Here is a 10,254-nt window from a genome sequence, read left to right as displayed (position 1 = left end):
GAATTGAACTCAGGACCTCTGGAAGAGCAGTCAGTGCTCTTAACCACTGAGCCATCTCTCCAGCCCATTATATATTCTTTTATGTGTGTGAGTATAAGAGTTTGTTTTGAAGGTCAGAGGAGGCATCAGATCTGGAACTGGAGTTACAAACTGTTGTGAGCCACCCTGTAGAAAAGCATCCAGTGCTGAACCATCTCTCTAGTCCTCTCTTTCCTTTTCTTCTTCCCCTGCTCTTTCTCTCCCTTCCTTCTTTCCTTCCTTTCTTTCTTCCTTCCTTCCTTCCTTCCTTCCTTCCCTTCTTCCTTCTCTTTCTTAAAGTAGATACTCTGGTCTTGCTTGATGTTCCCTGAGTCTTAGGTCCACACCTAAGACTGTGTTGTGTATATATCAGTTGGGAACAAGAACTCCATGGTCAGTTTTTCTCTGAATGAGAAAAACTCATTGTGTTTAGGATTCTTGAAGCTGGGTTGTTGGGAGCCAAGGCATGGCGACCCGACCCCCTGCCCCTCAACTAGCCTGAGAACTGCCTGACATTCAACCTTGGCTAAAAACATCCTGTGCCTGTTTACGAGGAGGCAGTATACCAAGACCTTCCTAAAAGAACTACAAAATGCTCCAGACCCCCTGCCAACATCCATCAGATGGACAACCCTAGAGTGAACCCATTGTTTTCTGCCCCTCCCCTTTTCCATTTTTGTAAAGTATGTATTGAGCGGCTTGCTTTAAGTAAAGTAGACCTTGACAAACCTTTGCAGGGTCTCTTCCTCTCTCTTGCCCATTTTACTTTTGCAGGCATGGTCCCCCTTGACCCCCCCAAATAACTGAACCCCGCAGGCCGGGATACTGGGTGAAGACCAAAAGGATTGGTTTCCATTATAAAAAAGTATTTTTACTAGTTTAATTTTTTAAAACATCTAAGTCTCGGGCTGAAGAGATGACCCAACAGTTACTACTTTTCCAGAGGTCCTGAGTTCAATTCCCAGCAACCACATGGTGGCTCACAACCATCTGTAGTGGGATCTGATGCCCTCTTCTGGTGTGTCTGAAGAGAGTGACAGTGTATATATATACATAAAATAAATAAATAAATAAATAAATAAATCTTAAACAACAACAACAATGACAAAAATATCTAAGTCTCTGGTTTCTACTGGAAAACTCATTCCATTATCAAATTAGTCTCGAAAAAAAAAAGCATACAAATTTTCAAAAATTTCTACATTACAAAAGAAAAAAAAAAATCTCAGACCCCACAAGGAGGCTCAAGGTCATCTCTAACCTCCAAGCACCATGTAGGCTTGTACTGCCCAGACAATCATGCAGGCAAAACACTTACATGTACACATAAAAAGATAAGATAAGCTGGGCAGTGGTGATGCGTGCCTTTAATCCCAGTACTTGGGAGGCAGAAGCAGGTGGATTTCTGAGTTCGAGGCCAGCCTGGTCTACAGAGTGAGTTCCAGGACAGCCAGGGCTATACAGAGAAACCCTGCCTCGGAAAAACAAAAACAAACAAACAAACAAAAAGATAAGATAAATAATCTGTTTTTTTAAAGATTTATTTATTATATATAATAATAATATTATTATAGCTGTAGCTGTCTTCAGACACACCAGAAGAGGGCATCAGATCTCATTACTGGGTGGTTGTGAGCCACCTTGTGGTTGCTGGGATATGAACCCATGACCTTTGGAAGAGCAGTCAGTGCTCTTACCCACTGAGCCATCTCACCAGCCCCCCTGTTTTTTTTTTTTTTTTTTAATACAAATTCTGATAGAGTTTCCAAAATAAGGGACAGAGGCAAAGATTGAAGGTGTGACCACTGTGAGTTCATGAACTCTGTTCTCTCATATGATTCTGCCACGAACTCTCCTTGTGGTTTTTAACAAGATCAGACTTTTCTGTCTTAATTTGGCTACTTTCCAAATGTGGTCCGAGGTTAAGATCCACATGACAGCTTGTCCAGACATCAGAGTTCCAGCCAAGTAGGGCTCTGCCATTTGCATGAAGAGGACTCATTGCCCTTTATTAGGAAAACAGTTTCGGCTATATGTAATTTTCAATGCAGTGGGTGAGTTGGCAGACTGAAAAGGACAACCTTCATTGAAGGGGGAGAAAGTCACATCATGTGAGCGGCTGTTATTTAGCATAGTAGGGCTGCTGTTTTGCTTTAATACAGTATCCCACACTTGGAATCTCCTAAAAATATTTTTTATATGTATTTTCCTTTCTATTATCTGAAACATGATAACGTCATGCTATGTATGATGATAATACCAGTGCATGAGAGAGAGAGGCCAGAGGATCACAAGATCTAAACCACCCTGGTCTACATAACAAGTTCAAGTCCAGGCAAGCCTACAGAGGGGGAACCCTGTCTCAAAGGGGAGGGGACAGGTCAAGGAAGAGGTGGCTCAGTGGTTATGGAATGGACAGAGCCTGCTGTCCGTTCATGACTAAAGTTCAGATCCCAGTACATATTAAACAATTCACAAATACCTGTCACTCTATTCCCGAGAGATCAGATGTCCTCTTCTGACATCTTTGGGCACCACATACATATGGTGAGAATTCTGGAATTTGGGTTTCTTTAAAAAAAAAAAAACACGGAAATATTATAAGAATGAGTAGGTATAATGTTATTGTGCACTGTGTAAAGATTATCCTTGTATTGCTCAAATGCTGATTTCTCTGTCTCCATATCGGTTGCAATCCGGACCATGGAATTGTGGTATGTTTCTAACATGCCATCGGAATGCTTATTCTAAGAATCTCCGGTCTTATTGTTGTGTAAACATTGCTCCCCATTTATTCTCGGATTGTTCAATAAAAGCTTACCAGCCAATGGCTGAGCAGAAGAGAGACTAGGCCGGACTTCTGATTCCTGGTGGGGGAGGAGGAGAGAGGATTTGCCACGGGAGACACCATGGGAACACGTCTGGAGCCGAGGGAGCCAGGTCAATACTGAAATGCAAGTATCTCGGGGATTTTGGCTGGGAGGTAGCCAGATTAGCTCAGAGGATTGTAATAGATTAGTAACTGCTCAGCTGTGGTACTGTAAAGCTTGATTAAATAAATCCTATAGTCTGTGTCTCATTTGTTTGGGAGCCAGCAGGGGTAGAGAGAGAAAAAATGACCACTTTAAAAACTGCACTAACAAGAATAATTTTCAGCAGGACATGGTGGCACATGCTTTTAATCTCAGGACTCAGGTTGTAGAGGTAGGTGGATTTCTTTGAGTTTGAGGCTAGCCAGCTCTACAAAGTGAGTTCAGGACAGCCAAGGCTGGTTACACTGAGAAACCCTGTCTTGAAAAAACAAAAACAACACTAATAAATAAATAATAATAAAGATTATGTTTTCATTTTAATCCCAGGTGTCAGGATATGGGGCTGTTTTGCTGCAGTTGACTATGATTTGCCTCATGCTCTAGTAGGGGCATGATTTTGCAAGCTGCTAATTGTTTCTGCGATTGTGTGACATTTGGAATTCTGGGAATTTTTCAGAGGGTATATAAATGCTAGAGCCCTGATAGATGGGGTTTGTGGTTGTAGCAGGGAGAGGGGGTTTGCAATTTGTTAGTAGTCACGTTCAAAGAAGAAAGAAGTAAAAAAAAAATAGTTTCAATGATCTCTATTTCTCTCTCCTCTCTAACCTTCTTTCTTTCCTATCTACATATAAGGGGTGAAATGGAGTAGGGGGGATAAAGGGTGGAAAAAAGAAGAACCCACAAAGTAGCAAAGACTGGCTACACATATACACATGCACACATACTCATGTAGACACACACATATTTTAAAACAATCTGGTTTCTACACTGGTTCTAATGCATAGTTTACAATAATTTCTTATAGAAAAGGCTGCATACGATGTTTGGTCTCAAACCTGACACTAACAGCTGGCTAAGTTGCCTATTTAATATATCAAGTGGACCTGGCCACCAGGTTCTCTGAGCAGCCCGTGGCTCCTACCTGTTATAGAGTAAGGCTGGAAGACCACGCATTATCCGAAACTGGGACTGCCCTGTTGCCCTGCTTTATATAATCCAGCTACTTGGTTTCCTGGTCCCTGTCATTTAAGCCTTACTCTCCTGGCTTCCCCCTCTCCCCTCCCCTCACCCTTCCCGTCTCCTCCCCTCTCCCCTCCCCTCTCCTTACACTACCTGGCTTAGGGTCCTATTCTCTCTGGACTTTCCCAGATGTCCCTGCCTCTAGCCATGTTCTCCTTCTTATCTACACTAAATCTCTTCCACCATAAGCTAGGAGCAGCCACATCCTTCTTTTCTGTTCATTTTTTTTTTCATTCATACACTTTCTCAGATTTTGAGATGTTTTTGATACCCAATGTCCACACACAGCCTTGCTGTCAAAGGAAAAGATAAAAACCTCCTGTAGCTGAGACTCGTGGACTAGTTTCACTTGTCTGACTTGCTCCGGAAATAAATAGGGTGGGGAAAGTCAATGGAACCGATTTTTTTTTTCTTTTACACATCTGGCATTAATTATTTACAACCCTAGGTGTCTAGCGGAGGATATTCTGTAAGCCAGAGGTGTTGAAGGTCACTCTAGAAGTCTCGGTTGCTTATGTAACTGGACAACCCTCTTCTGCTCAGTAATAGTGGCCCCTGCACTATACAGCCTTGCCCCATGTGTTTGAACAGACTTTTTAAAAACACAAACGTACACCTGATCTAATTCTCTCCCACATTTGCAAATTACTTTGCCCGTAATTTATCCGATTTATATCTAGATAGCTTCCCTTAATGGACACTTTAAGGTGACACAGCTATTGAAAACAGTTTTTAAGTGAAAAAAAAAAATAGTGCATGCCAGAGGATGACAGAGCAGAGCTCTAAGATACTTTGTAAGGGGGAGGAAGGAGAGAAAGAAGAAGGAAAGCAGAGTGCAGATGCCAGAGAGTTCAAAACGTACCCAACTCATAAAAATGAATGCTGAACCGGCTTATAAAATCCCATTCTAGAAATTTGATAGGAAACAAAATGAGCATCATGAACTTAGGCTGGCAATTAACGGTACAGGAAGAAAACATGATGTGTTTCGTTTTTAGTTTGGTTTGGTTTGGTTTGGTTTGGTTTTGAGACAGGGTTTCTCTGTTTGTCCTGGCTGTCCTGGCACTCTGTAACCAGGCTGGCAAACCAGGCAAACTCAGAGAGATCCACAAGTGTACCACCACTGCCCAGCAATGGATTTGATTATATGGAGGGGTGGACTCCACATTGTAGTCTAGTATCTCTTTCTCCTAGGCTCACCATAAATGGAAGAGAATTAAGTCAGTATTATAATGTTGTTAGATTATATAATGTTACATGATGCTATAATCATCAATAGCTGGTTAGTTCAATAACAGGGGCTGGGCTCTTCTGCATCCCATTTGCTTGTAACCTTGCTACTTACTTACTATGAGATTGTCCTCTATGTTACTGTGTTCTACCAGCCCTCTCAATCAGCCCAGTGTCCACATTTCCATTAATTCCTCACTGAAGACAACCCCACATAACCTAGCTCTGACACGCCTAGCACATGCCTCTCCAGTCTTAGGACAGACTGTCTGAAGACGAGCTGCTGCAGACATTCACCTAGGACCCAAAACCAAGGTCAGATCTCAGACCCACTCTGGATCCTGGAAAATCTAAAACAAGATCCCAAAGTCTAGACTGCAGGTTGAATCCCCTAAGACATCAGCTCTCAACCTGTGGATTTGGACCCCTTTGGCAGTCACATATCAGATATTTACATTACGAGTCATAACAGTAGCAAAATTACAGTTTATGAAGTACCAATGAAATAACTTTATGATTGGCGGTCACCACAACAGCAAGAACTATATTAACTACATTAGGAAGGTTGAGAACCACTGTTCTAAGAGACCCTGGGCTTTCAGGGGTTCTATTCTCTGTGTAGTATTGTATATGTGTCTATGTGTGTGCTGTTAGATATGGTGTATGTGCATATGTGTACACATACATGAGGAGACCAGAGGTCAACGTCATGTGTCTTCCAGGATTGTTTTCCATCTTAAATGTTGAGATAGGTTCTCTCACTGAACGCGGAGCTCACCAATTTGGCTAGGCTAAGTGGCTCATGAGTTCTAGGGACCCCCCTGTGTCCACCCATCCAGTGCTTACACATTCGTGTCACCGCACTTGGCTTCTCTCTGAGTACCTAGGAGTTGAACGCCACGTCCTCAGCCTTACACTACAAGCATTTTACTGAAGGAGCTATCTCCCCAGTCCCAGCTGTCGGGGATTCTGAGGGGAACAGCGAGTGAGACAGTACCAGATGTCAAGTGATCCGATCCATTCAACATGCTTTGAGGGTACAGTCCCACTTCATACGAAAACAAGGTCAGCTAAAGCAGACCTCGAGACAGCTGGGTCCTGGCCACAGGAGGACTTTCTCAGGACGTTGGCCCTTGCTTTCTGACTGGCTTACAGATCTCTGAGGCTCCTCACTCTGAGCCTCCAGCCTTGGCGCGGCGCCCCAGTGCATGACCTACGCCTGTTATGTAGCCTTAGCTTTGCCTCTTGAGATCAGTTTCTTACATTGTTCTAGGAAATCATCCAAAGTTCCAGGTCACTGAGAATGGGGTGCGGCAGAAATTATTTTCTCTCTCCAGTTTCTTTCCCCTTCCAGGCACAACTGACACAGCAGTTCTCCAACTCCAGCGGTTGGAAAGAGCCAAGAGATTCATCCTGACCGACAAAATAGGAGCCAAAGTGGCAGATGTGAGGATTTCCCAGTGTCCTCCTCTCCTTCCACCACCATCCCTGGACTTGAGTTTCAGACAAGGCAGCTGTGCCCTGGTGTCGATTTCAGCAGCCTAGCTCTTCGGTAGCTGGGTGGGGCAGAGTTGCCGATTCAATGAACACCTTGAATGAGCAATAAGCAAAAGCCGCGTTGTTTTCTTATGTGAACAAGAGCATCCGGAAAGAAGCAGTGTGTGCAAAGATTAGCCAACGAGAACCTCAGTGATGCCGAAGGTCGCAAAGCCTTTTCTCAGGCAAGCTTTAGCTCCCTTGCCCATCTATGTTTTGGAGTTAACGTCTTGTAACTAACAGGTAAAAATCCTTTGGAACCGATTAACTTAACAGACCACCAGCCCGAACGGAAAGCTGGGAACGTCATCACGTGGCATCTGAGTTCTATGGGAGATTGACCATCTTGTTGTAACCGCCTCTTTGATTACCCGCTGAATAGAAGAAAGGAAAGGGGCTGGCAAGATGGCTCAGAGGGTAAGAGCAGTGACTGTTCTTCCGAAGATTCTGAGTTCAAATCCCAATCACATGTAATGGGCCCTGATGCCCTCTTCTGGTGCGTCTGAAGACAGCTACCGTGTACTTATGTATAATAATAAGTAAAATAACAAATTTTTGAGTGAGCGGGGCTGACCAGAGCGAGCAGAGGTCCTAAAAGTCAATTCCCGACAACCACATGAAGGCTCACATCCATCAGTATAGCTACAGTGTACTCATATACATAAAATAAATATATAAATCTTTTTTAAAAAAATGAAAGGAAGGGAGGAGGGAAGGGAGGAAAGAAAGAGGAAAGGAAAGTTTCGTGACTGCTCTTAGGTATGGAGGAGAAGAAAGATTGCTGTAAATAGAAGGGAGAGTGAAAACAGAGGCAGGGACATCTGGGAGAGTCCAGAGTAGACATGGTCAGGTTATGATGTGGGTGGGGAATAGAAGAGGAAGGGCGTGGGAGAGGGAAGCCAGGTTGAACAATCAGACCACAGGAACAAAAAGGGTGGGTAATCAAATGTCCGGATTATACAGGGAAGAGCCTCTGAGAGAAAGTTTAGGGTAAGGGAAGGAGGTAGACCAGCCATACTTTGTAATAGGCAGGGAATGAGGGATGCTGGGAGAACCAGGTAGCAGGGTCCACTTTGATGTGTGAAATAGGCACCTCATCCCTTTGTCCTGGGTTGGAAACTTACGCTCACCAATTAAGTATTTAAATTGCCTTGATGTATGACTTTCTTTGTTCTGCTACTGTAAAACCTCATGAAAATGCTTTCATGGGCTGTGGGGGAGGGGAACAGGAACTTAGGGCAACCTATTTGTGCAGTTCCTTGGCCATGGTCATTCAAATTTGACTGTAAAATAAACCATCTCTTACTCCCTTTGACGGAAGTGGCATGGTTTTTTGCATTGGCAGCTATCACCAAAAAACAAACAAACAAACAAACAAACAACAAACAAATAAAACCTTAGTCCCATTTTTACTAACACAAAGTTGTATTATACTTCATACATATATATTCATGTGTGTAGAGGCCAGAGGTCAAACTTGGGTATTGTTGGGGTCCCTCAGCTGCAAAATATCGGAGCCTGCCATGGGAGACTCAACTCACGCCTGCTGTGCCTGAACCAAAGACTCACTACTATGAGTTCCGCCTTTGAGGATTCCAGAGGAAGCTACACCTACAGGCTGGCACGTATACAGCCTGAGGACATCTGTTATTGACCTCCTCCCCCACTGTGGACTGGGCCTCCAGCCACTCCCCAGAGCTGAGACCTGCGGGACGCCCCGAGTCTCCACCTTCAGCCCAACAGCCAGCTTCCCTTGGACTTCCCCCTTGACTTTGTTTGGATTCTTCCTGACTCCTCCCAAATTGCTTATGTTATTCAAATGTCGTTGTAACCTAGAGATTCAGTTTGCTCTCTTGTATATAAAATGCTGAACCCCCAAAGTAAAGGAGAGCCTTGATTGGAAACCCTCAACTTGGCTTTGTGTCCTTTTGTTCTCGAACTCTGTGTTTCAGGTCTCCTTTCTCCCTTCGGTCGAGGCAGAACCCGGTTCGTGAAACTGCGGGACAGTTTCAGGGTATCATTCTTCAGACACCATTAAAAAATTCCTTTATTTGTGTATTTATTTTGTTGTTGTTGTTGTTGTTTTTCCAAGCAGGGCATCATATGTAGCCCTGGCTGTCCTGGAACTCACTCTGAAGACAAGGATGGACTCAGACTCATAGAGATCTGCCCATCCCTGTTGTGTTTATAAAAAGATAAAGAGAAGGGAGGGGGCTATGTTTTATGGAGGTGTGGTGAAGGATGGGGGAAGGGGGTGCCTCAGCTGAGGCATCTCTTCCACCTGAGGGACCAGTCACAGGATGGTATGGTTTAGAATAGAGTTTATTTAGGGCATAGGGAGTGGAGTCAAGAGGGTAGCAGAGGCAGAGACAGGAAGAGAGAGAGAGAGAGATAGAGAAGAGGAAAAGAGAGGGGAGGGGAGAAGAGAAGAGAAGCAAAGAGAAGAGAAGAGAAGAGAAGAGAAGAGAAGAGAAGAGAAGAGAAGAGAAGCCAATCATAAGTACATGGAGAGACATGGGGAAAGGGGCGAGGGGACAGAGCAAGAGCAAGAGAGCAAGCGGGTGGGGAGCGTCCCCTATTATAGAGTCAAGCATGCTTGGCTGTTGCCAGGTAACTGTGGGGCGGAGCTTAGACAGAACGCTAACAATCCCTGCCTCCCAAATGCTGGGATGAAAGGTGTGCACCACTATAGCCCAGCCTTTTATTTTACTTTTTGTTTGTTTATTTGTTGGTTTGAGCAGGGTCTTACTAGACGGCCCTGGCTGGCCTGGTACACATTAAGTAAGAATCAGGTTGGCCTTGCATTCTCTTTGCCTCCTAAATGCTGGGATGAAGGATTTGTGGCACCATCCCAAGTCCACCTTGGGTTCTGAGAGAGGGCCTGAAGCTAGCTGATTAGGATAATCTGACTAGATAGCAAGCCACAAAAATCCTCAGCTTCCCTTAACTCTGTGACAAGCGTGCCTCCTCCGCTCCCGGCTTTCCGCATGGCACTGTCCTGTTTACATGGCAAGCACCTTAATGACTGAACCATCTCTCTACCCAAGGTGATACTGTGTTTTGATGGTTTCGCCAAAGTCAGCAGTGTTAGCCTTCTGTCTAGGCTCCACCCCACACTTTCGTGGCAACAACCAGGTATGCCTGGCTCGCTATAAAAAGGGCTGCTCAGCTCCTCCTTACTCTCTTGCTCTTGCCTTCTTGTTCCCACTCTGTTCTCTCTCCTCCTCCCCACCCATCTCTCTCCATCCTCCCTGCCCCTCCCCCCATGTGCTCATGGCCGGCCTCTACTCCTCTTCTCCTCTACTTACTCTCTCTCTCTCTGCCTTTCTCTGTCTCTACTTCCCCCCCTCAACTCCCCTCCCCTTGCCCTGAGTAAACTCTATTGTATATTATACCGTTGTGTGGCTGGTCCCTCGGG

General features: G+C 44.6%; 2 long non-coding RNA genes across 3 annotated transcripts in view; one reads left to right on the top strand and one right to left on the bottom strand.

Annotated features, from left to right (window-relative positions):
- The window catches only part of LOC116074779, a 10,480-nt gene extending 3,372 nt beyond the window's left edge, over positions 1-7,108 (bottom strand). The window contains exons 1-2 of one of the 2 annotated variants that reach the window (XR_004112284.1): positions 6,298-7,108; positions 2,501-2,589 (exon numbers count right to left, since the gene is read on the bottom strand). This is a non-coding gene — a long non-coding RNA (uncharacterized LOC116074779). The remainder of the gene's footprint in view (positions 1-2,500; positions 2,590-6,297) is intronic. The other variant, XR_004112285.1, reaches the window with a different exon arrangement.
- Positions 7,109-9,884: 2,776 nt separating this feature from the next.
- Positions 9,885-10,254, top strand: part of LOC116075337 — an 8,330-nt gene continuing 7,960 nt past the window's right edge. Inside the window, exon 1 of the long non-coding RNA XR_004112530.1 lies at positions 9,885-9,971. This is a non-coding gene — a long non-coding RNA (uncharacterized LOC116075337). The remainder of the gene's footprint in view (positions 9,972-10,254) is intronic.

Source organism: Mastomys coucha, unplaced genomic scaffold, assembly GCF_008632895.1.
Source record: "Mastomys coucha isolate ucsf_1 unplaced genomic scaffold, UCSF_Mcou_1 pScaffold3, whole genome shotgun sequence".
NCBI lineage: Eukaryota > Metazoa > Chordata > Mammalia > Rodentia > Muridae > Mastomys > Mastomys coucha.
This window is presented reverse-complemented; position numbering and strand designations above follow the sequence as displayed.